The sequence below is a fragment of the Athene cunicularia genome (assembly GCF_003259725.1).
Source record: "Athene cunicularia isolate RWA chromosome 2 unlocalized genomic scaffold, athCun1 chr2_part1, whole genome shotgun sequence".
Taxonomy (NCBI): domain Eukaryota; kingdom Metazoa; phylum Chordata; class Aves; order Strigiformes; family Strigidae; genus Athene; species Athene cunicularia.
In genome coordinates, this window is record NW_020799095.1 from 141053845 (window position 1) to 141079700 (window position 25856).

Genomic DNA, 25856 nt, shown 5'->3' on the forward strand with positions numbered 1-25856 from the left:
AAAGACCATCTAGTTCCACCCCCCCTGCCATGGGCAGGGACACCTTCCACTAGCCCAGGTTTTTCACAGTCCTGTCCAACCTGGCCTTGAACCCTGCCAGGGAGGGGGCAGCCACAGCTTCTCTGGGCAACCTGTGCCAGTGCCTCACCACCCTCACAGTAAAGAATTTCTTCCTTATCTCTAATCTGAATCTACCCTCTTTCAGTTTAAAACCATTACTACTCATCCTGTCACTATAGTCCCTGATAAAACGTCTCTCTCCAGCTTTCCTGTAGCCTCCTTTAAGTACTGGAAGGTCACCATAAGGTCTCCCCAGAGCCTTCTCTTCTCCAGGCTGAACAACCCCAACTCTCTGTCTGTCCTCATAAGGGAGATGCTCCAGCCCCCTGATCATCTGGGCCCTTCTCTGCATCCCCTCAAGCAAGTCCATGTCCTTCATATGTTGGGGGTCACAGAGCTGAACATAGTACTCCAGGCAGGGTCTCACAAGAGTGAAGTAGAGGGGGAGAATCACCTCCGCCAACCTGCTGGCCATGCTTCTCTTGATACAGCCCAGGATATGGTTGGCTTTCTTGACTGTGAGCACATATTGCTGGCTCATAGTCAGTTTTTCATTCACTAATACCCCCAAGTCCTTCTCCACAGGGCTGCTCTCAATCCACTCATCACCCAGCCTGTATTTGTGCTTGGGATTGCTTCAATCTGTGTGCAAGACCTTGCCCTTGGCCTTGTTAAATTTCATGACATTTGCACAGGCCCACTTGTCAAGCCTGTCAAGGTCCCTGTGGATGGCATTCTTTCCCTCTTGTGTGTTGACCACACCACACACCTTGGTGTCGTTGACAAACTTGCTGAGGATGCACTCAATTCCACAGTCCATGTCACCGACAAAGATGTTAAGCAGCTCCAGTCCCAACACCAACCCCTGTGGAACACCTTTCATCACTGCTCTCCACTCGGAGCTGTTGACCACAACTCTTTGAGTGAGACCATCCAGCCAATTTCTTACCCACTGAGTGGTCCATCGGTCAAATCCATGTCTCAGATTTAGAGACAAGGATGTCATGTGGGACAGTGTCAGATGCTTTGCACAAGTCCAGGTAGATGATGTCAGTTGCTCTACCTTAATCCACCAGCACTGTAAACCCATCGTAAAAAGCCACCGAATTAGCTAGGCACTGTTTGCCCTTAGTGAAGCCATCCTGGCTGTCACAAATCACCTCCTTATTTTCCATGTGCTCTAGCATAGTTTCCAGGAGGATCTGCTCCATGATCTTGTTGGGCACAGAGGTGAGACTGACTGCCTGTAGTTCCCTGGGGCTTCTTTTTTTCCCTTTTGAAAAAGGGGTTATGTTTCCCCTTTTCCAGTCAGATGGAACTTCACCAGACCGCCACAGCTTCTCAGATAAGATGGATAATAGCTCAGCCACTTCATCCGCCAGTTCCCTGATGCATTTCATCAGGTCCCATGGGCTTGTGCACCTTCATGTTCCTTAGATGGTCTCAAACTTGACCTTCTCCTACAGTGGGAAGTTCTTCATTCTCCCAGTCCCCACCTTTGCCTTCTGTATCTTGGGCAGTGTGACTGGAGCACCTGCCAATGAAGACTGAGGCAAAAAAGTCATTGAGTACCTCAGCCTTTTCCATGTCCTGGGTAACCAGATCATCTCCTGTTTCCTTAAAGAGAAGGAACACATTTTTCCTAGTCTTCCTTTTATCACCAATGTACCCGTATGAGCTTTTCTTGTTGCCCTTGACATCCCTGGACAGATTTAACTGTGTTGGGGCTTTAGCTTTCCTAACCTGATCCCTGGCTGCTCAGACAGTTTTAATGTATTCCTCCCAGGCTGCCTGTCCTTGCTTCCACCCTCTGTAGGCTTCCTTTTTGTGTTTGAGTATGTCCAGGATCTTCTTGTTCATCAGTGCAGTCTCCTGAAGTCCAGGGTAGCGAGCTTGCTGTGCACCCTCCTTGCTGTCCTGAGGATGTTGGACTCCACTATTTAATGGTCACTGCAGCCAAGTCTGCCCTTGAACTTCACACTCTCTCCTTGTTAGTGAGAACGAGATGCGGCATAGAACCTCTTCTTGTTGGCTCTTTAAACTGAGATAACATAAATAAACCCAAACTATCAGTCTTGCTTTACCTCATCTATAATAAGAGGATAAAAACACTTCCCATATTAAATACATTACAGTGCAGGGTGCTTCAATACTTAATAGGAAGATGGGGAAGGCAGCTGAAGGAAAGCAGCCCTCCTTTCCCCCTGGTGTGTGGGAGAGGAGGGGAAGGTACTTGCTGATTACTCAGTCCTGGTTTTTAGAGTCACTAACCAGAGCAAGGAGGGCGGGCAGAGCTTGGCTTCTCTCTGCTAACGAAGGTTTTTAAACATGAGAGGAGTAGATGAAGGAGAGGGCCTGGGATGTGGTGCATAGGTTAAAAAACATTTCCCCAGGGAAGGTGTCCTGTTAGGGTGGGGTATGTGTTTGTGTTAAAATTTGCTCTGCAGTTACCTCCTCCAGCAGAGAGGTCCATCGGTGAGTTGTCCCTGCTCAGCCCTCTGTCATCTGCACCACATCTCCCAGCAAGGCCAGTACCACAGCCCAGCCCCTGGGGAAGGAGCAGTATGGTGTCTGGTGGGCAGGAGCCACAGAAAGTTGGGGTTTGCAACCCTACTTCAACACTGAAACAGCCACTGGTTTGAATTTGAACCAACATCCAAGGTGTTGGTACCTCTGCTGGTACCAAGTTTGGTACCTCTGGCTTTCCCAAGGTGACCTCTTGGTGTATTTTGAGGTGGGAGAGCAAGCCAGGGAGGGGATTCAGCAAGCAGTCCTGTGTTTGGAGAAAGTTTCTTTCAAAAATCATCATGTCTGATTTTAAAATTCACTGCTAATGCTTTAAGTGTAGTGAGTGCCGTATGCCAACCTTTAATCAGCCTGTGCGTATTTTAAGAATTGTGCCAACTGTTACTGCCTTAGAGATACCTGGAGATTTGGTCTAGAGAAGCCTGGCCTATTTTTTTCAGAGTAGCTAGCAATACATTTTCATTTCCCTATTTAATGTGAGTCTCCCCAGTTTTATTCTTCAAGGCATTTTCTTAGAAAGGTTGCAAAGCTTCGAGCAACCAGTTAATGGATAGGGGAAGAGAGAAGTCAGGGTGTAATACAGCAATAATTCTTGCAGTTAGGAGTATATTAAGAACTGTGGATGGAGTACAGCATGGTGGGGTGCTGGAAGGAGGGTCACCCTTGGGCCCTTGGACCTCCAGCCCTGCCATGGTGAGCGCAACTTGTCTGTGGCTCTTTGGTTATAGACTTCAATGCTGGAGGCAGCATCCAGCAGCCTAGTGCTGGTATGATGTCCCTAATGAAGACAAGGCATAATTGGGCAAAACTGTGGTGAGAAAATGCTAGGGTGTAATCATTTGCATATCAGAAATCGTTACGCTGTTAGACTGGGGGTTTTGTTTGTGTTACACAACTGGTGTGGTGCAAATGATTACTCATTTTTCCATCCCAGCTCTCCAGACTTGGAAAATGGAATATAAAAAGGCTGAGGCATTCATCCTGACAATCCTCTGGATTTGAGCATGCCAAACAGACATCCCAGAGCCAGGAAAGAAATGCTTGGCTTAGTCAGACCCCTCTCGAGCTCTGACTTATAAGCGTGTGTGCAAGTGGCCCTGCTTGCCATGTGCCCGGGTCCCTGTGAAACAAGATCTTGCCAAAACAGGCACCCACCCACCTTCCAGCAGAAGCACATTGCTACTCAGGCTCTTGGGCAATGTGGTATTATTCCCAGCATCACTGCGCCACCAAAATATGCGAAAAGCATCTCTCAGAAGTGAAAGGACTTCATCCTGAAAAGCACTTGAGAGCCAGTTCATTAGTTCTTTTGTTTTCACCAAAAGTTAATTAAAATTGCCAACTACTTTATTGGCTTTTTTCTGCTGTCATCTGGAGTTGCAAGCACATTTTCTGAGTCGCTCCTACTACAAACTGTCATCTGTTGGTAGGCATCCTCCTAGAAATGTCCTTTCTCCATTTCCCACCTCTGTGTACAGATGAAGTTGATATGAGACCTTCAGTATGTCTGCAGCAGGTCACCTCTTAAAACAGGATCCAGCCTTTTATCACCCGAGGCCAGTTGTTTCTTTTTTCTGTTTCAGAGTGCCTCAAGACACACATTGGGGTTGATGAAACGACATAAAGCAAAGCTAGAGGCTGTGCCAAATAGTTCATAACTATGGAAGAAAACTTGGCAGGGGGGCAGAGAAAGGGAGGGGTGAATTAATGGTAAAACGTGTGTGTGTGTTTTTAATGTGTTTGTCTCACATTAGCTTTCCCAGTGTTGTCAGCTGTCTAAATTCTGTACATCTAACAGCGAAGACATTAAATGGGATTTAATAAAAACAGAAGCAGTATGGAAAGAGGGCATTTACTGAATTTAGAAATCAATCCAGATGTTCTTTCACTGTTAGTTAGACTTTATTATTTAAAAAAAAAATCTACCTTTTTGATTTGGAGTCACCCAGCAAAACTAATCCTTGGCTCACATGGATGTTTGACTTAAGTTCTGATGTTCTCTTTTTCTTCTTTTTAAACTAAAAAACCTTAGCTTTAAAAAAATGATATGGTATTTGCAGAATCAATAGAAAAGCTGACCCAGATAAAAGTGCGCAAAAATTGGTTTCATGCCCTAGAACTTTTCCTGCATGCTTTTTGATGCAATGTATCTGATCCTTCAAAAAGGAGGTAACATACAGTGATCTCAGCAGCTTTGAAGAATTGTTCTGGAAGAATAACAAGGAACACTGGAGAAAGGGGTGTGCACATCTACCTTTTTTTCCCCCTCATTAAATATATCGTGAGATGGAAGAAATTAATGTCTTGTTGCTGGTTATGTGGAAGGTTAGGATAAATTTTGTATGAAATCTGGTTTTGTCTGATTTTTGAAGGGTGAAAGTGCATTTCTCCTGAACAGCTCTTCACAGTAGGATGTGAATTGCGCTTTATCTTCCTTGGTTCAAACCTGCTCCTACTGGAGTGAGTGGCAAAGGTGTATCCAAATAGTAGCAGGATTCTCTCTCAGAAGTGTAATTATGCCCCGGATCCTGAATTGGGTAGAAAGCTGTAAAAAGTATCTGCTGCTACAGATGCATTCCAATGTAGGTAGAATCCATATCTTAATTTGATTCAAATACGGCACTTCGATCTATGGGAATCAAACATTCAGTGTCTGAACCTGTATTGCTTTAGCTTTCAAAACCATCCCAGTCTGTTTAGGGCTGTGGACCCGGAGGCATAACAAGTTGTCATTCAATGCAGGCATCACCGCAGTGAAGGTAAGAAATTGATAGGACAGAGTTGTGGGACCACAAGACTGGCAGACTGTAAGGAGAAAGTTTCATTCCATCCCTTTGTATTCTCTGCCTTAGAAAAAACTAAAGTTAAAATTTAGCCAGAGGGGAAGGATGGGCGCAAAGTTACTGGTTCTTAATAAGCAGACACAGTGCCCAGGCTGTGCTGGCTATTCCCAGGAGAGGGAGAAAAGGCCACAAAAGCAACTGCTTCGTGGGGATTTCCACAAGCCTTTCCAGTTCTTGGGGTCAGATGCTGTTTTTCAGTGGTCCGTGTGTGCAGACTTTCCCTTTTCAGCTGCATTTGTGTGAGCTGTCAGTGCTGGAGCGTGGCGGTGCCGGCGCTGGGGCTGTGTGGCCGAGGAGCAGATAGGCATGTGGCCCGGGACATGTTCACCTCAAACGGGCTGTGCCAGGAGTTTGCAGTAAGGAGAGCAGCTGGAGCTCAGCACCGAACAGGACCATATATATAGCAGTGTGTAGGGGACTCCTGACAACCTCTCCTACGGTCTCTTTGTGGCTCTTTGGTTACTTGTAGCTGAAAATAGGTCACCTGGCATGAATGGAGTGGCTGCTGACCCAGGTGCATCTCACTTAACTTTCCAGATATAGACATGTGGATGCTCTTACTGAAAATAAGAGACTCAGTAACACCTAACAGTGCTGGTCTTCACAAGTGAATGAAACTCAAGCACAATTATTTGAAAGGAGCAAAGTGATTTCTTGCTTTATATTTACACCCTGTGCTCATTTCGGTTTTTGTACCAGTTTTGCACAGACGGCTGCTGTGTTTGGCAGGAATTTGCAAACACGTCCATACTTACAGCCAAAAGTAGGAATGGTCTAAACAGCCGGAAAAGGGAAACCCCTTCCTCTTGTATTTATTTTTATAACAGCAAAATGTAGTCGCTGGCTGGCCTTGATCAGTCTTTTTTTTTTTTTCTTTTAAGTTGGGTTTTTTTTCTTTTCAGCTTGGGAGTTGAGGGAAACAAAAGAGGGAATAAATTAAGAGCAGGAGAAAAGAGTGTCTGCTGTTGGACTGTGTCATGTGGTAAGGAAATCAGGCTCAGACTGGGAGAGACCAGGCCAAACCTAAGAGTGGTACTGGGAGGCTTTAAACTGTGTCACTCTAACAGCAGATCTAAGCAGTGAAAACAGCTAGTGATGTTTCTGGCTGCAGTCTGGGTTAAAGTGTTGTGCACACATGCAGTTGTACCGATGGGCTGCTGCTGATATCTCCTGCCATACCTGCCTGCACGATATCTCTTACAGGCAGTCTCAAATCATGACCCCAAACCTCAAATCATGATCCCAACATGTGTTTAGACTGTGGGGACTGATGTGAGTTTGCATGTTTTTGTATTGTGTTCACTTTAGTTCTCTCTCTGTGTTGGTCTTTTCCTCTATAGCACTGCTGTTGTGAGCTTTGGTATTTGGCTGGGAGAGGAAGGAGCGTGTCATTCTTGGCTGTGTCCCCTGTGTACAATGTACACCACGTCTCTTCAGCAAACTTGTATGATGATGCCTGGATGGATCTGAACACAGGGACTGCAATGCTACAGGCTTGGGGAAGAGTGACTGGAAAGCTGCTCAGCAGAAAAGGACCTGGGAGTGTTGGTCAACAGCTGGCTGAATATGAGCTGGCAGTGTGCCCAGGTGGCCAAGAAGGCCAATGGCATCCTGGCTTATATATCAGGACTAGGGAAGTGATTGTCCCTTTGTACTCACCACTGGTGAAGCTGCACCTCAAATACTGTGTCAAGTTTTGAAACCCTCACTACAAGAAAGACATTTTGATGCTGGAGCATGTCCAGAAGGGGGGCAACGAAGCTGGTGAAGGGTCTAGAGAACAAGTCTTATGAGGAGCAGCTGAGAGAACTGGGGTTGTTTAGTCTGGAGAAAAAAAGGCTCGGAGGAGACCTTATCACTTTCTACAACTACCTGAAAGGAGGTTATAGTGATGTGGGTGTCTTGTCTCTTCTCCAAAGTAACAAGTGATAGGTCAAGAGGAAATGGCCTCAAGTTGTGCCAGAGGAGGTTTAGATTGGATATTAGGAAAAATTTCTTCACTGAAAGGGTTGTCAGGCATTGGAGCTTGCTGTCCAGAGAAGTGGTAGAGTTACCATCCCTGAAGGGGGATCATGTAGATGTGGTGCTTAGAGACCTGGTTTAGTGGTGGGCTTGCCATTGTTAGGTTAACGGTTGGACTCGATGATCTTGAAGGTCTTTTCCAACATAAATGATTCTGTGCTTCTATGACTGGACATCCCATGGTGTTGAAAATGCAGATAAACAGTCTGCATCTTGGTTGTTTAAAAATAAAAGTTACTGCTGTATGTGTGTTGGGCAGCAGAAGCATCCTACAACAGTGCTACTGGAGCAACTGCTGTGTTTAAAAAACAATTATCAATCATGGTTCTGGCAGAGGAGGGTCTGAGACTGTTTTCCAACACTTTTATTACAATGGGCAGGTAGGTAACTAACCAGAGGATGACAGTCTGAAATGCAGGGTGTAAGAGAAATAATGTGAAGTAGTTTAATTCTACTAAAAGCCAAATAATTTGGTTATGAACGTGCTGTTGGCCAGAACCCTACAGGACATTGTGCTCTCTCTGGTTGAATTTTCTTATGAGATTAAACATTCTCTTGCTTTAAGGCCTTGCTGCAAATTTAAAATTGTGTATGAGACTGAGATTTCTCACCCTTCAAGAAAACACTTTGATTTGTTGAAGGAAGCTAGGAACAGTTAAGGAGATAGGAAAGAAAGTAATATACCTTTCACTATGCTGACATCCACAGCTGGGGAATGTGTTGAAAAGTAAATATAATATGCTTTGAGCAGTGCTTTCCCATTCTCTTTCATTTTGGTTCAGTGCTGTGGTTCCCAGTGAATCAGACTTAACAACAGAGGGTGAGGTGTAGAAAGGCTGTATGACCTCTGCAGAGATGTGGGGCATCATCCCCCTGCACTGGGACCGTGGGGGTTAATGTTGTTGTTTGTTTGAATATTTTTTAAGAAAGTGGCTGAGATGAGAAGTGACAGAGTCACTGTCCGTCTGTCTGTCCAGTGCCAGGGAAGCCAGGCCAGGACCCTTGCCAGCCCCTGCCTCACCTTGCAGCCAACCACGGCTGCTACCATCAGCTAAACCATGTCTTCTTACCAGCTTCAGACAAAATTATAGACAGGCACATCTCAGCCCGGAGCAGTCCCCTGGGAGCAGCAGCTGGGTGAAGGTGGCCCCAGTGGCTGCCTGGGCTGCCTGGCTTGGCTGCCTGCTGCCGCAGACTGTCACTCTCACGCTTCTCCCTGGCAAAGGGATATAAGATCAGTTTCATCCTGACAGGGAGCATGTTTTCTGAAGTATTCTAAAGCTCTGAGGGGGAATAGTTTCTATGGCAGTGCTGCAGTAACAGTGAAAATCTGCCTAAACCTATTAAACTTTTTTCCTTTTTTTTTTTTTTTTTTTTATCAAGACAGCTTATTTGGTTTTTGCTCTTACTTACTCTTTATTTTGCTGTTATGTGCTCTTTGCTTATTTTTTGCTTCTGAATATTTCCCAAAGCAGCAGGTAGCATTAAGAAAGCATTGCAAAGAGAGGTTTGGTCCATTCCTTTTTTTTATAGAAGTTTATATAAGTTTTCCTGGGGGGAAGCAAAGGCTGGAGAGCTGCAGCACGCTGCGGTCTTGGAGTGACTCGCTGGAAGAGCCTCTGCTCACATGTACCTGCAGTGGTGCAGTGTGGATTAAGACCTCATGCAAGTGGCTGTCACACTGCTGAGGTGGAGAAGACAACCCTTGGCAGGAGCCTCCTACTCTATTTTTTCCGGGTCAGTGCCAGTGGTTTTCCCAGGGAGCGCCAGGGCTGCCGGCAGCAGCAGCTGTGGGGTGGAAATGTCCATCTCTGTTTCAGCTTTGTTCAAAAGGCTGGAGAAAGGCAGCTGAGTGCTGAGTGGGGTAGGGGTAAGACCACTGAGGATGAAGAGGTGTGGGGGATATCCCCTGGCCTCTCTGAGCATCACCATCTGCACTCTGTGTGTGCGCTTACACAGAGACCTCAGAGTACTCCAGGATTTTTTAATGGCTTTTTCACTGCATATTTAGGTATTTGATGGAAACTCTGGATTTTGTTTTATGCATTTGTCTTAGGGATGGGGACAGGGATGGGTTAATTTTATTAGCTTTATAAAAAGGTCTTGAAGTGAAGGATGCTCATGAGCACATTACTCCCTTGTGCTGAAGTCTGCGAGGTTTGGTGAATGTTTAATGAGGACCAGACCAGCAGCCGGGAGTGGTTGGGGCACTCGGGATCCGTCATGATAACTTGGATTTTCAGCATGTGGAGACAGACGACTTTCAGGAACATTTGTATCTGCTAATCATGCTGTAATAACAGTCTGCAATCTACAGGCTGCAAACCCCCCATTTCCGACACAGCTGTGCATATTTAATTCGATAGAAAGCATTTCTAGTCTAGTGTTAGTAGTAATTCAGATTGCTAAGATGGTAATTTTGATCATGGTAGTTTTTAGGGAAATCTAGGTGTAAGATAGACTGAAAAGTTAATAAATGCCTAGTATGATAGAAATGCCAGGGTCTGAGGAGTGGCACATGGCAGGCGGCTCTGTGCCCCAGCCTGCACCGCAGCCCCGTCATATTCCTGCCTCAGAGCCAGCAGCAGAAGAAAGCAGCATCCTGGGGATTATTAGTTTGATGAAGAAAGTTTGCCCTGACCTATTGCCTGTGCCACCAGTTTTTGGGTGTTGGGGCAGGCAGGCCATGGAGATGGGTCTTCAGCAGTGCCGGGGGGGGAAGCACCAAAGCCTCGTGGGGCTGCGGAGGGTTGGCACGATCTGCTCCATGGCAGTGCTTTTGTCTGGCCGCAGGGTTTAAACCACCAAGTTGACATCATTCAGGAAAAGAGGTTGGGGTTTATTTTTCTTCATCTTGAGTGCAGCTGGGGAAAGCAAGTGCTTGCAGGGCTCCCAACTCCATTTCTCTCTGTAAAATGTTCTTTTGAAAAATGGATCATTTCTGTAGGTTGAGAGAGTCTCAAAGGAACTTTTCTGTCAAGCATCTAAAAAGTACTGTTATTTCTCTTCCCTGCCCTACCAGCAGCTCAAGGTTTTAAATTTTAGCTCACTAAAGATATCTCAACAATCTGTTTTTTGTGAGAAATGTCATGGCAAACAAAGCAAACTAATCCCATTTTCAGGTCATTAGGTTGCAGAAACCGTACAGTGTGCTGGTGTTTATCAAGTTACATACTTTTAAAAAGTATTTTTAAAATCTTTTTGTTTATTTTGTTTTGTTTTGCCATGAAATGTTACTCTTTTTTTGGAAAGCATCTAGAATAATGAAGCAGCTAGTGGCTGAGTCTCCCGCTCGGTGTGCAGAGAATGAGGATGGCTGGGGGAGCTGGAGTTACCCTCTGCGTGCTGTGGGCTATGTACACACACAGGCAATTCCTGTGAACCAGGCAGTGTGTGGTAACTCATAAACCACCATCACCTGTTTCATACGTGTACTCACTGGGACACTGCGCTGGAGCCAGGCAATACAGATCTCCCTGGCTCTTGTCTGTGTCTGTGCAGGTGTTTATGTGGCATGGCTCATGTAGGTGAGGACAATACTGCATGTATGCCCTCCTGTGGAGTGGGAGATGGGGTCTGAATTCACCTGATCCCAGAGCTGTGATGCATTTCAGGGAAGTGATGCTTTCATGCCAAGGAGTTGCTTCCCCTGCCTTCAGCTAGCCTGCAATAAACAGTAACCTGGTGCAAAAAAATTGATATTTCTGTATGAAATGTGGTTGCAGCTCCTTCATTTCTCTAACTTCAGGCTTTCAAAAGCAGTAGCAGATCTCCCACAACCATGAAATTGTTTAAAAGATCTGAAATATGCATGTATATATATGTATATACATACATTACCAACTTGTTTCTGAGCTCTTATGTTAAACCCAAATCACATTCTCATAGCCACAAGCAGTAGAAACTTTTTGCATACTTTCTGAAGAGGATTGTGTGGTACAAATACAACAGCAAGGGACTGGATTTAATAACCCTGGAGATTTATTCCTGTTTTATGTTTCTGAAAGCAGGGATCCTCACAGAAACTTCACCAGCTGGGTCTTTAGGAAAAGCACCAAAAATTGTGAGGCTCATTATACAGTCCTAAGAAGTGACAGCACCATACATATGTATTTATTTTAATTAACTTTCTAAGCAGAGGTTAGAGATCAGGGGAAAGACAGGACTGTGTTGCACTATAGGCAATTTTGTTGTTCTTAAAAGTGCTTTATTCATAAGGGTGGTTTTGGTCCTGTTGGCAAGATGTAGGGTCACTTTCGCATGTTGGACACAGCACTGAAAAGGCAGGATTTCAGATAGTGGTTTCAGTATAAGATAACTGGACTAAGGCCATTAAATACAAAAACAGTTTGGCCCCAGACTTGCAGCCTACAGTGGGAGAATGGAGGATTTGACCCAAAAGAGGGAGGAAGGGCAGCAGAAGGTGGCCTACTGAGTCCAAAAAGGGGTGGAGGTGTAAATAGCACAAAATCTGCAGCTATCCCGTATGTTTATTTCTCTTTTACAATTCAGTGAAACTAGCATTTTTTTGCCTTACTCTGAGACAGAGCAAAGCGGGAAGCAGCTTCCCTTTTATCTATGAATAAACATGCAGCTTTTTCTATTCTAAGCCCCTAAAAATGGTTTGGTTGTATAACAGCTCCTGGCCTCCCAGCTCATCCAGTAGCCATGATACTCTTTCAGGAAATCAAGTCATATCTTCCTTTGAAAAGAGCCAAAAAAATACCTTCCTAAGCTTCTGGGAAGGAGCAAAAGACCCCGAGTGATTTCTTTCAGGTTTGCCAGCTGACCTTCCTGTGGCCAGATAACAAGAGCCTGAAGTTTCGAACTCAAATACTTTAGCTTGGGCTGAAAATGCAGGTTGTGCTCTTGGTGCTGCTGAAGCAATTGATAAGCTTCTTCCTCTTTTCTTGAGGGACTAGCAGGGTGTTTTGCTGCATGTATTTCTTTTACTCATAGCAGTCCCATGACCATTTATTTTCTCTTTACCTATTCTTTGCAGACCAGCAGGCACAGTGTCTCTCAGGTGTGTATACAGCCACTGCCAAAGGGAAAGTTTTTTATATCAGTTCTGCTGTTGCAGCTGCTGAAGCTAAACCTTCCTCTCCCATTCCTTTAGGGGGAAAAAAAAGGCAAAAATGAGGAAAGACAACTTTAGCTTTGAGACACAGCAGGTGAGTCACTTTAAGGAGGAGAAAGGCAATTTTTATGGCATTTTGTCAAAGTTCCCAATACCAAACAGAGCTTGTTCTGGTATGTGCCTGCTGTAGCAGATGTTTTGTGGGTATTTCCAATTCGAACCACAGCAGCAATATCTTAAAACATCAGTGTGTGAGTGCTCTCCACTGTCTGCTTGGCCTAAAAATGTTTGGGTTTTTTTTTCCCCAAGAGGTTCTCAAGGTTCATCATGTTACTGTAACAGGGCTGGAGGACCAAATCTTTCAAATTCTGTTTCTGTCGGTGGTGGTCAGTAGTAAAGGGAATTGCTGCAATTCCTGTCAGTTGGCATTCCCAGGTGCTGGCAAAAAAACTAAACTTCTAGTCAGAGTGGAAGGGTGGCTGCTATTGTGGCCTCCTCTTTTTTTTTTTCCCCATGACTTACATAGCTTTCCCCTCTTTTGTAGGTATCAGAAGTTCTGCTCACCTTGAGAGAGGTATAAGTACTGAGGTTCCCAGGATGTAAGAAATACAGTCCTGTGAGTAGCTGCTTTTTTTTTTTTTTTTTTCCCCTTTATTTTCCTTTAAATGAGAAACCCAAGCTTGGTCAAACAGAAGGAAGACTTTTATATTATTTTATTTTTAAAAGACGCTTTTAAGAAATGTTTACAACAAGCAAATCCAGTCTTTTGGAATCAGTTATGTGCCTTTGGCACCTCTTTGCCCACCCACAAAATAAAGTCAGCATTGTATTGCCACATAGGCTGAATAATTATCTCACTGCAGATATGAACCACATGAGTGCATTTAACTGAGAATATGGTCAGCAGAATGGACCATTAGCACCATCTGAAGCTTGTTTGTTTCCAAGCTTTACCAGCTATTGAAAGACAAAATGTTGCTGGAGAGTTGAGGGGAAGGCTTCCAAGGATAAAAAAGTGTCTTTTGAAAAGGGAGAAGAGCACAGATTGACCGTGAGGTTGTTTGTGTGTGTACACAGCACACTATCCCTGTCATCAAAACATAAACCTATCCCAATATTCAGCTTTTCCCTCATGATAAAATAACTTTGTTGGAACTTCTACACCACAGGAAAACCTGCATGTTTAACTCCCTCCCTTGCTCCAAAGCAGCTCAGCCAGAAGTTCTTTTACATATATATACATATAAAAAGATAATTTTTAAGGAGCAGCTACACTATGGCCTTTTCCTGTGCATTGCTAAAGGGTCTGGGCTGTGATTTCCCAGCAGCTGTGGTTGATTTGCCAGCTCTCCAGGTGGACCAGTCAGGGCTGCACTAGACTGACCTCTGCAAGCCCTGCTTAGAGTTCTTGCTGTGTGCCTTCTGTAGCATGGATTCCTGGGGCAGCTCCTCTGGCCTGGGGTAAGGCTGGATAGCAGGGCTAAAATTTGGATTGGGGGTCTGGATGCCATTCTTCTGGGCTTCACTGGTTTTCTGAAAGTAAATTTTCTTAGTAGAGGGGTTGAATAAGGGGTTTTTTTGAGGTTGTTAAAATCAGCCCAACTCCTGTCCCATTTTTACCCTGTTCTATGGTGATGGAAATCTGTGGTTACTTGGAAATCAGCAGAGTTTTGTTTCCATTTTTATTTCAGTGGCTTACAGCCTGTTTTCTGCTACAGCAACACAAATCTATTTGGGCTAGAGCAGATTAAAATCCCAAATCGAAATCAGCCTGAAAAAAAGAAAGGGCTATGTTTTGTTAACAGGAGAGACTGAGTCCATTGGTGTTCTGTAAAGATATGGTAAAAATTCCTTGATAAATATCTAACAAGCATTCAGAAACTGGTAAGCAGAAATCTGTATAGGGAATCCAACTTTCAGCCTTTTGTGAAAGATGCTGGCAATGAATGTTACTGGGAGAAAAGGGGTGTGAAATTATGATGATGTTTTGTATTGATCCTCCCTCAGTAAGGTCTATAGTTCATATTCTCCGTTTGGATTACAGATGTTTTCTCCTAACTCCTTGGTGTTTAAACTGTCGCACGAGACCTGCTAATTGAGCTGTGGGGTTTATTTTTTGTCAGTCACTTACAAAGCATTGCACAGGATGGGTTCTGGCCTCTATTTTTACAGCTGTGTTTGCTCTGGAGTGATGATGGGAAGAGTAGATACTGATTTAAGTGGAGAAAATTCAGCAGAAAGATGCCACATGTACATACTGTGTCTCTCAAAGTATATGCACATGCTAGAAATGCTCTTTGCTCATCTCAAAAGCAAAGTTTGCTTGGTTTTCTGTTAAGTAGGCAGTGTTGAAATTTGAGATCCTCATGAATCTGTGTCCTAATGCACCCCAGTGGTGGTTGTCTCCAGAAAAGGAATAAACAAGGAAACCTGCTCCTGCTCTCCAAAGGTTGACCACTAGTCCCATGCAAATGTTGTCTGTGGTGTTAAGTCAAAGCAAAGCAGTGATGCTGAGGGCAACGTGCAGTCCACATGTGTCTCTGGTATACCACTGCTGTGTTGAGAGAGTGAGAGAGAAAACAAGAGCAGGCTGCTTGGAAGCTGCCCAGATAGTTCGTGCACGGTCTCAGATGGCTCTGAAATTATTGCAGCAAGATGTAGTCGTTGCTCAGCAGTGAAAGGAGACTGTAAATTCCCATTTACCTGTCTCCTAGCACTCTGGCTGCATGACGGAAGCCTGAGTGAGGAACTGGGGAGTGTGAGATGACTGCAGCGTGGTGATGCTGACCAAGAAACTGCGCCCTGCTCAGAACCTCAGGGAGAGGCCAGAGCTGAAAGAGCTCAATTCCTGTACGTCCACTCTCTGTATCCCCTTCCAGTATTGTCCTGCAAAATGTTTCAGGATCAGGTGTTTAGCAAGAGATTTGATGAAGAGAGAGGAAAGGAGGCTTTGCCATTTCCCTTTTTTCTGTTTTCCTCCCCGCACCCAGAGGTGAAATTTGCCTGTGACTGCTCCCGGAGGCGCTGTCCCTTGCGAGAGGTGGCAGTGTGGGATGCAGCAGTGGTTTGGGGTCGCAGAGAAGCACTTTTTGTGTGTTGGAATAACCTGAGGTAAAGTAACTTGGAAAAATTAACCACTTTATGTCAAGGATTCTGGATGTGTAACTATAAAGGAGATACTTGTTGCCGTGGACTGTTTTCTACCAGATAAGATTTAAATGGACTTGGGGGCTTCAGGGTTTGGGGTTTTTGTTTCCTGGAGCTTGAGCAGTAAATTTGCAAACGTTTTCTGTCAAAGCAAAGAAATACTTTGATAGTAGCGTGTCCTCTGAGCACTGGCAGTACATAGGGTGATGGCTTTGCGAAACACAGCAGTGGTACTGCCTCCTTACTCTTACTTGGGGTGAGAGATTGGACTCCAGCTGGGACAGCCCTCAAAGGCCGAAACCATCACTTGTCACCAGAAAAGCCACCTCTCTAAACAGGGCACTCCTCATGAAATCAGTGCACGCTTCCCCTGTGCTCGGTCAGGCGACTGTCCAGAAATATTGGACAGATGGCATTTTATTTTTAAAAAAGGGGGGAAATACTGCTGTAACTGAAGAATAGAGATGGGGAGAAGTTGGTTGGAGAATAGGAAAAACTTAGTCAGGAAAGATGAGGTGTAGCCAAAAGTCTCCATTTCTCTATCTCAGACCTAGAAGCCAGGTTTGGGCTTTGGATCGTGCTGGTGGTTCCCATCTGGGAAGGGATGAGGAGATTTCTTCTGTGTGACTGCAAGCTCACAGTTCATCCTGCAGCTGAGGGGAGGGAAGAGGGCAGGTTTTCCCAAGTGCTCAGCACTGCCTGGGCTTTGGTAAGGACAGGGTTGCTGCTGCCTGGCTCGCCAGCAGCCCTGTCACGGTGGTCCTTCAGGACCTTACTCCATAGACAGGAGTTGATAGTGCTTGAAGAGGTGAAAGCAGCTTTTGTGCCATTCTTCTTATTTTTGGTAGTGTCTCTTCTTCTTTTTCTTTTCCATTAAGCATGATGTCACAAATGACATCAGTCCAATAACTGCTTGTGGTTGTCATAGTCACAGCCTGTGACACCCAAACAAAGCAGCAGGAAACCGAAGCTGGCATACAAATGCTGTAATATTCATCGCATTCCTTTTGGTTAATAATTACGTGGTTAAGTATTTATTTTCCATTGGAAAAAAAGAGGAACGGGGGTTAAAAGCACAAAATAGAGTTGATGAGGGTGAGGAAGGTTGTCCCCAGCTCCGTTTGAGCAGTGCAGCTGCACTTCTCCCTCCCAGTCCTTTTCCCCCAAGTCACTCTTGCTCTGGACCTCAAACGCTCGACTCTCTTCTGCCGCCATTCCCCTTGTTGCAGACCACGTGGTTATGGCACGGCCTGGATGAGGGCAATGGAAGAAGTCCCACCGCCTCTAACACAAGCTGTGTCCCCAGGGAAGAGCCTCCCAAGGGCTGGCAGTGAGTGCTAGCAGCAGCCAGCAGTCAGCTGGATTTCACTGCTGGAGGGCTAAGGTTGCTGTTCCGTCCTCACGGTGCATGGATACAGAGTGCAGAAGGGTTTTTTCAGCTTGGTTGGGGATGAGATTTATGGGGGGTTTGTTGGGGGTGTTTTTGGTTTGAGGTTTGTTGGGGTTTTTTATTCTACATAATAACCTGTTCTGGGTGAGCGGCAGAGCTGGTTTACCCTTGCAAGGTTTAATCTGCGCTCGTTCGGAGTTTTGCATGGTTGGCCTGATGGTAGGAAGGCACCTGCTGCAAGAAATAATTCCAATAATTTAAAAAAAAAAAATTATAGAAATAGATCTGGTGAGAGCACCGCTTTTGCGGGACAAGCACTGGAGGTAGATGGTCGGGGCTCCCTGGAAAGGAGCCACCTAAACCCCTCGCTGCCACGACAGGCACGTGGGGAGCTGTCATACTCACACCCCTTGCCAAAACCTCCCCTTGCCCAGCACTGCCGTCCCTCTTCACATCCCCGCGGGGACGTACTGACCCCCAGTGCTCCAGCATGACTTCCCCAAAATATTTGGGCACGTGTTTCCTGGGCTGAGCCTGGATAACTACCCAGCCCTGCCTGAGCCAGGGTAGGTGGCGAGCGCGCAGAGGGCAGAGTCCGGCAGCGAGCGCTGCCCAGCTCAGGGGCTGCAGGTTCTGGCATTCAGTGCTGTGGCTCCTGCGGGCGCTTGCAGGGGGGTGCTCATTATATAATAGCTGGTGGTTGATTAATATGCTGTGAGTCAGAAATGCCGGGGTATTTTAGCTTTCTCTAGTTGCTATGGCAACATTGTTTTAACAAATAGCTTTTTAATATTTAATTAAAACTCAGCTTTTGGCAAGCTGGAGTAAGAACTATTACAATTACTACTACAAAGGGTTAACAGTGAAGTGTATTTCAGAGCCACATTTTTTTCAGTTGGGTTTTTTCCTTCCCCCTCCCCAACGGTCAGCTTTCAAAAAAAAAAAATTTAAAAAGGAAGAGAAAAATCACTAGTTCATTAGTTGTGAGAAACGTATGCTTGTTCCCAAGACACAAAGCAAATGTAATGCAAATCTGCAGTTACTCTTAGCAATTGAAGGTTGTCACTTCTTTAATGTATAATGCCAAGCCAGCACTGTAAGGATGGACTGGTATGATAGCATTTATTAATTGCTGCTTTGTCACTGGCATTTCTCCTTCTACCTTTGCCTGCTGGATGAGATCATTCCCATTTTGTTTGCTTCATGTTCCCTCTGTGTCAGGTTGGATGCTTTTCCCTCACCAGCTTGTAGAGGAGGCTGGTACTGTGTCCGGATCAGGCTCTGGACTGGTTCCTAGTCTTTTTTTAGGTGAGCTCCTCTGCTCCCTGATACCAAATGATTCTGCAGCGGAGACAAATGAACAGAGAACTTGGTCTCCAGAGAAAAATAAATATTTAACAGCTCTCTCTGTAAATACCCTTTATTTATAGAACAGTTGCAGGTTCTATCCTGCTTGGTAAATGGGGATGCTTTTTATGCAAGAATTCTGCCTTGAGGGAGTCAGTGGATACTTAATGTCATCCGTGATATAATAATGAAATAAATGTGTTGGTCTCATGGGATTCCCTCCCAGCCCCTATTTTCTGTGATTAACTTTGTTATTGCACACTGTCTCTATCCACATAGCATTCCTTAATGCTGTACTGAAACCTTATTTGGAAGGTAACACCTTTATTTCCTGAGGGGAGGGGAAGGCTGTTGAGTGTTTTGACTTACACAGAGGAGTCTGAGACTGTATGTACCTCCATGTATTGCCATGGTGTCTGACCAGGTCCCTAAGATTGATGTACTTGGCCTCTCACTCTCCCAGAGGCTGGGATGGTGCTGTTATCCCATTTTATAAATGCAGGAAGGTAGACTTAAAGAGATGGACTAGCTGTGTTTCACCCCAGCTGTCTACAAGTTAAGCAGTTATTCTGTAGTAGCAGTCTGACCACTTCTGGCTTCAGTTGAGACTACAGCATTTGCAGCAATGTTTCAACCTGCTTTAGGACAAATGTTTGAGGTAAGTCGCAGACATAACCCTCAGAGTTGTCTGTCACTCGCGAGATGTAAAATATACAGGGAAAATGCGACAAGAGTAGTGCCATCCTGCACCAGGGATCTTCTATACCCATTTCTATAGGTGGTCTGTAATGGTGTCCCAGGCTGGAAGCTGTCCTCACTCATTACACTGTTTTGGTCACACACCTGTGTCGGGTCCCCATTCCAAAGCAGTGCAGCTAATCTCTACCACACGTTGCTTGTGGGTGGGCATCCAGGATTACAGAAGGAGATGCAAACCCAGCCCACAGGCACGTAAACTAAGGTGCAGAAGATTTGCCTAAGCTCTTTGAGTCAAGCCAGGAAGAGAACTAAGGCTTTCCTTCATACTTCTGCTGAAGGTGTGCTGTTGCAACCAGAATTACAGTTATAATATTATTGCTGCGGTAATATTGCAAACAGTATGGGTGTGTTAGGCAGTTCTTTAAAGCATCCTTCCCAGTTGCATCCCATAATTCTTGGTATGTTAAGTTTTTTGATCTCTGTTTAAACTCCTCTGCTAGCTGATGGCAACATCAAGGAGTCCAAAGGTGATCCCAGGATGTGGTGAGAGCTGTGATGGGAAAAGGGTCTCTGAGTGGATAGTGGCAACCACAGAGCAGTGCTTGCTTGCAGCCACCTGTCATCTGCTGGTCCCCAGAGGTCTGGGAAGGAAACCTTTATTTCCTACCAGCAAGGAACGGAAAGATACTGCAAAAATCAAATTTGACTGGTTTCATAGCAAATTACAGGTCTCCATGAGGCTTGCAAGGCAACAGCCAGGATGGGCTTTGCAGATGGGGTGGCAGGAGGTCCTGCCGCGCTGGAGGGGCAGTGTGGAGGGACAGGCGGTGGCTGTCATGGGGGAAGCTGACAAGCAGATGGATGAAGCTGGCATTGCCAATGGTGCGGAGGAGGCAAGCACTGCCACGTTAACAAACATGATCAGGCAACCACAGAGGGGCAAGGGGGGGCTGAGAGGTTTGAACCAATCACCCAGACCAAGGGGAGCCTGTGGAACCATTCCCTTGGAGGAGGTGGGAAGGGTTTGGTGACCGTGACTAGCATAGGCAGGGGTCTGAGCAGCGATGCTTTTGAATATTGTAGGGTCGGGGGTTAAGTAGCGGAAATGGGAGCTGTTGTAAGAAGGCAGAGATATAACATTTCTACCCAGAATTTTCATCATGCATCCAAATCTTGAAAAATAGAGAAAAATGCTTCAGTATAGCGATCCCACTTGGGCTACGTGCTGGGCTGTAAGAGAAATGCCCCCAGGTTACAGATGAGAGATGTGGCTGATAGCCAAGATACAGACAGTAGAGCAGATGGGAGAGCAGGGAAGGTCAGGAGCACGGTCGCTGAGTGGAGGTGGCGCAGAGGCAGGCAGTGGCCTCTTGGGGAGGGATGGCTGTGCCAGAGGCCTGTGCGGTGGAGCAGACTCAGCGGTGAGCAATTTGGGGAATGCCCCATGAGTGCTGTGATGGGTGTCAGGTCTGGATGGTCAGATCTGTCTGGGAAAACAGTTCCTGAGGAGGAAATCGGGTTAGTCAGGAGGGGAAAAAAGATGATAAGAACCTATATTTTTGTTTGAGTAGATGTGCGTGGGAGTTTTACAGGAAAAGCTGAAATGTGATTTGCAAGAGGAAATAAAAGCTCCACTGTAAACATGGACTGGTGTAAAAGAGTTTACCTGCTGGGTCCCCAGCTCAGCCTCAGCTACTCAGCCTCTCCATATAGGTGTAATGTACTGTATAGACTTTCAATTTACGGTAATTTGGGACTGGCATGTTGTCTAGAGAGGCACAACATGCACTCTGGCCGGTCTAACTTCCCCACCCCTGAGGATAAGGGTGGATCAGAGCTGGCAAAGAGCCCTGTGTGGGAGCAAAGGGCACATGTCTCCTAAGCAAGTGCTCAGAGATGCTGCAGTAACAAGGACTCCCCAAAATGGTGGTTGGGGAGCTATGCACTTGCCTTGTATTGCAAGTCAGTGATCTGGCCCAGATTCCCATGTAGCCAAGCATAGGGTCTCTTTCACATCACCTAAACCCTCACTCGCTACATTTAAAGGTAACCCAGGCTTTGCTAGCCTTCCTGATCACTGGTCTCAGCAGATTTAAAACGTACGCTGCTACTTCCATGTCTGCCTGGTAAGCAAGAAACATCAAGGGATTGAGTAGAGTTGTATGAATTGAAAGGAGAGAGATTGGAAGTGACAAAAATTGCAGTGAACTTTCCTGAATCTTCCCTTCTCCACCTGTTCCAGACCTTTCCTTTATCTCTTCTCTCAGTTTTTGGTAGTGTTGTATTCTCAGTGGGTGCTTGCTCACTAGGGTGTCTGTTGGAAATCAGGAGGTTGATATCCTGAAAGCAGGAACACTTGAACCTGTGAGCCTGCTCCTGTGTTGGAGGACATGCTCCTGTCTCCTAACTCAGCAAATGCAGTGGGGGGGTATCACATGCTTTGCATCACTGATAGTTTCACTGTTACATTTGCACGGGTAATGTGTGCTTAGTCCCAGTTTTGCTGCTGGTGGAGTGAGGGTAGAGCATCACATACAAACTGAGCACAGTAGTGGTCCCCGAGTTGTCTCAGTTTTCACTGTCAACATTAGTCATGACTCAGGTATAAACAATCTGGCATGTTTCCTGTCTGCACTTCTCCAAGCACGGTCTCTTGCTTGCACGCCTCAAACCAGACTGTAACTGCATTTGCCGCGCTCTGAAATCCAGCCAGGCTTGCTACAGATGAATCAAACCCCGCAGCACTCGGGGCGGCTAACGCTGCCATGAGTGTGTGTAGGAAGAGCTAGAAGCAAGTGCGGTGCTCAGAATCTACTACAGGAGGAGGCTCGAGCTCCAGTAGGGTGGGGAATGGTCTTGTATTTATTGTTACTAATACTATATATAAATATATTTTAAGAAATGCATATTTTATAATTGTATCTAATATATTGATTATTAAATACTAAAGAAATACAAAGAACTGCTTTTTTTTTTTTTTTTAGCTGTGTTGTAAAGCATTCTGTGGACTTCCATCTTGATGTGACCTTGCTCTCTGATGGTTTTCTCTTAAGTGAAAGAGCCCACTGAATGACCATGGACAGGCTGTCCCTCTGATACTGGAGGAGTGCAGAGAAGAAGCAGCTTTCTTTTTTGATCTTGCTTCTGCTGGAGTGGCAGCAAAATTTCAGAGGACTTCAATGAGCCCGGATCAGCCCCTCTAAAAATACTCCCAAGGCACTTAGAGAAAGCACTTGTGAGTAGGTGAGAAGCAGCCCTTATGTGCCTGCAGGGGGAAAGGGAAGCATCCTTAATAGGTATTGCTTCATTATGAACATGTTCCTTTTGGTGCATGTTATCAAAGGGAAAGAAACTTATGCAGCAGTAGCATAATATGTAGCACTGCCGTGTTGCAGCAGTAAGTTTTGGTCTGTTACTATAGAAATTGTGCCACTTCTTATAAGGGAAGATCCAAAAGCACCTTACTCTGCTGTCTGTGAAAACCTTAAGGGTGTGTTTCATGTACGTCATGAGGATCTCAGTGTCTCTTTCCAGCCAAGTCTGGCTGAGTAATTGTGTTGTTTGGGTGAACTCCTGATAGTGTACATAAGCCTCGCACTAGCCCTGACCACCGGAGGTGAAGTGAAATCGAAGGTACGCCTTTGTGTTAAAAGCGGAGAAAAGCTTCCAGAGCCTGCCGTAACATACATCACCTTTGGGGATCACTGAGAGGGTTTTTGAGCATAGGAAGCAGGCAGGGCAGGCTGGGGATTGGGTTTGTGTCCCCCACCATGGGGTGTGTGCCCACGGTGGTGGCACAGACAGACACGAGGGGACAGTGGTGCACATCTCCCTTCTGAGCAGAGAACAGCTTCAATGTGTCCTTAAGCCTGAGGCCTGCCAGATGAAAAAAAAAAATCCTGTGCTCAGCCCCCAAGGTGGCCCCAGCACTGCTCTGCAGTCATGTTGTATCTGGTCCATGCACAAGCGTGCACTCAGGGACACGGTAACTGGAGAGGAGGGAGATGGTGACTTCCAAACAGCTGCTGTGGTGACAGCAGGGAAGGGAACTGTTTTAGCTGCTCTTGGTTTTGGTAGAGGGGTAGGTGACTCCAAAAGAGCATTTGGGTAACAAAACAAGTAGCAAGGTACTTTGAGGGTTTTATCAGCTAGTTACAAAAGGAATAAACACTTAAAAATCTCATTTGTAAGGGTGGTGAGTTTCTAGGCTGCATCTCCAAGCAGCATCCCTAGGTTAGGAGCACTGTGTAGCACAGCGCCTGCAGGCCGTGGAGCCCTGTGATCATTCCATTGTGTTGGCTGGCTTCAGGCTCACGGGGGCTTGGCTCCGTACCTGCCTGGCACCTCTTTCTGCTCATCCCTCCGTGCTCTCCTCGCCCAGAGGTGCCGGGTCTGGTGCAGGAGGGAGCTTATTGTGAACTGTCAGTGGCTGGGGCTTCCTGCTTAGCAAATACTAAAAAACAAAAAAAACAACTAGCAGGTTTAGCTGGTGAATTATCCCTGCAAATCGCAGGCCCTGCTTCTGACACCTGGCTTCTGCAACGTGTCGCTTGTCTCTCAGCGAATACACAGCCATTCCCATCAGGTCTCTGGCCAGTCGTATATACGTGTTGAAAACGTTGTTTCTGCTCCTAAAAACCTCAGTCAGCTTACTGTGCTCTGGGATATGTCAGCAGGGCAGAGCACTGGGCTCAGGTGTCATGTCCTCTTTTGCAACTGCCTGAAACATATGCCTGTAAATTTAGCGGTGGTAACATCAGTGTAATGAGCTCTGAGTGATGTATGGCATCAATAGCATGACAGCTGCTGGAAAATTGCAGAGTCCCTTTCCAAGACCCCTTCCCAGCACCCTGAGCACTGAGGTGATGCCATGCCAGCTGCCTGCTGGCTATTGAAAGCCTCCCTTAAAGTGTGCTGCTTTCAAACCCTGACCTCACCTGGTCCTAGTGTAGTGTCTGCCCAGTGAAGCTCCAGGGGCACAGTGGACGTTACAGCATGCTTGTGTTTTGTGTCATTGCCATGACTGTGCAGCAGCAGGTCTGTTTTGGGGGAGAAAACACCCTCTTTTGTGCAGCCACCTCAGTTGCTATCAGTCAACTCACTTTGCTTTTCAGGAGGCTCTAGCAGGATTAATCTTGCTGTCACTGTCCAACGCTGCTCTGGACCTCTGCTCTTCCTCAGTCAGCCTTGAGATCTCTAAAAGGAGGTTCAATCCTCGGTGTCGCCTCAGGGGAAACACTTATGTTCCAAGTTGACATAATTAGCTGTGTTTTCCTTTCTAGATACCACCTAATCTACCTGAGTGAAAGAGCCAGCCGTCCTGTTTGCTTCAGCAAGACAAACTGGGGCATTATGTGAAGACCACAGTGTGTGTCCTAGTGCTTCCTCTGGTTTTTCCCACTGGTGGGAGCATCGGCTGGGATGGCAGCACAGACCCGGCATATTTGCCAGGGTTTAAGCACCAGTGCTGTGTTAGACACCTATATGAAATGATCAGGACTTACATTTTTTTCCAGGACACCGAACTCCTGGGAATCCCATTAAACTGTTTGGAGATTTGGGTACTGGACACATCCGAAAATTAGTCCGTGGCTGTTTTAAAAAGGCTAGATTTTATACCAGTCAATTAGAAGCTTGGGAGGAGAGGGGACCTTTGTATTCCTGTGAGTGAATTTGGTGGATTTTTTTTCTTATTTGGTCAGAAGTTTGACTGATAGCATGGCTAGATCCATGCGCACTGCCAGCCTATGCATCCTTTCCCATGTGGGTTACTGGAGGTGACTGTTGTTCTGCTGCTGCTCCTTATCTGACACCCACTTCAGCAGAGGCTGGGTGCCAAACTGCTCTGTGCCCCTTCAGCACAGCAGCAGCCAACCCAAGGTGAGCCATGTTTCAGAGAAAGTCCAAGAGGGTGGTCCCCCCTTCAGAAAGGCTGATGTCATTCTGGTGGACACCACTTGCTCTTTGCCCTCTGCAGGGTAGAAGCACTCAGCTTTTTGCCTGAAGGGATTAAACAAGATTTGTCTGACTGCATTTGAAATTTGTTCAGTTTAACTTTAAAACAGATTTGCCTGCAAGGGGCTATTGTCATTAACACTTAGTGTTGCGTCTTGTTCCTGAGCTACCGGTTGTAAAGCATCTAGCTTACTGCTCACAATTGCTATTTTTATCATAGTATAAATGGTTCATAGAGAGTTTTGAAGAGTATGTATTGACTCATGGAGACAGCAATATTTAGCACTTAACTTTTTTTTTTTACCTTTGAAGCAATTTACAGCTAATAATCCTCCTAACTCCCCTTTGAGCAGGAAAATAGCATGTAAACTCTTTGAGACAGGGATTGAGGTTTATTTGGTTTTGTAGCAGTGAAGTCATGATTGAGGAAAAGCTGTTGATCTGGGAAAACCTTCTTGCTATAAAAATCCTGCCTAGTAATCATACAAAGAAACCACTTCACATGAGTAGCTCAAAAGTGCTGGAGAAGGTATTGAGATTGGGATGTTTGTAGTGCTAACAGTTAAACAGTATCCTGTCTTTCTCAAATTTATGAAAAGCAGTTTTATCTGTCTCAGGAGGTTTTCTTTTGTTGTTTAAAGTTCCATAAATCTACATGGGAGATCTTAAAATTGGATGAGGATTATGTGACTGAGGCATTTCTGAGTTAAGTTGTAACTTGAAGCATAAGAAAATAAAGGTTCTCTTGGCTTGTTATGTTAGTAGGATATATTTGAACCAGTGTGTT

General features: G+C 45.6%; 1 protein-coding gene across 2 annotated transcripts in view; it reads left to right on the top strand.

The window, feature by feature from the left end:
• The window catches only part of ZHX2 (zinc fingers and homeoboxes 2), a 69544-nt gene that overhangs the window by 13786 nt on the left and 29902 nt on the right, over window positions 1–25856 (top strand). The window contains exon 1 of one of the 2 annotated variants that reach the window (XM_026842578.1): window positions 13074–13147. The exons of the other annotated variant lie outside the window; for it this stretch is intronic. The gene's annotated coding sequence lies outside the window, so the exon portion shown is untranslated. Of the gene's footprint in view, window positions 1–13073; window positions 13148–25856 lie in introns of those variants that run through there. 2 annotated transcript variants of the gene reach the window in all.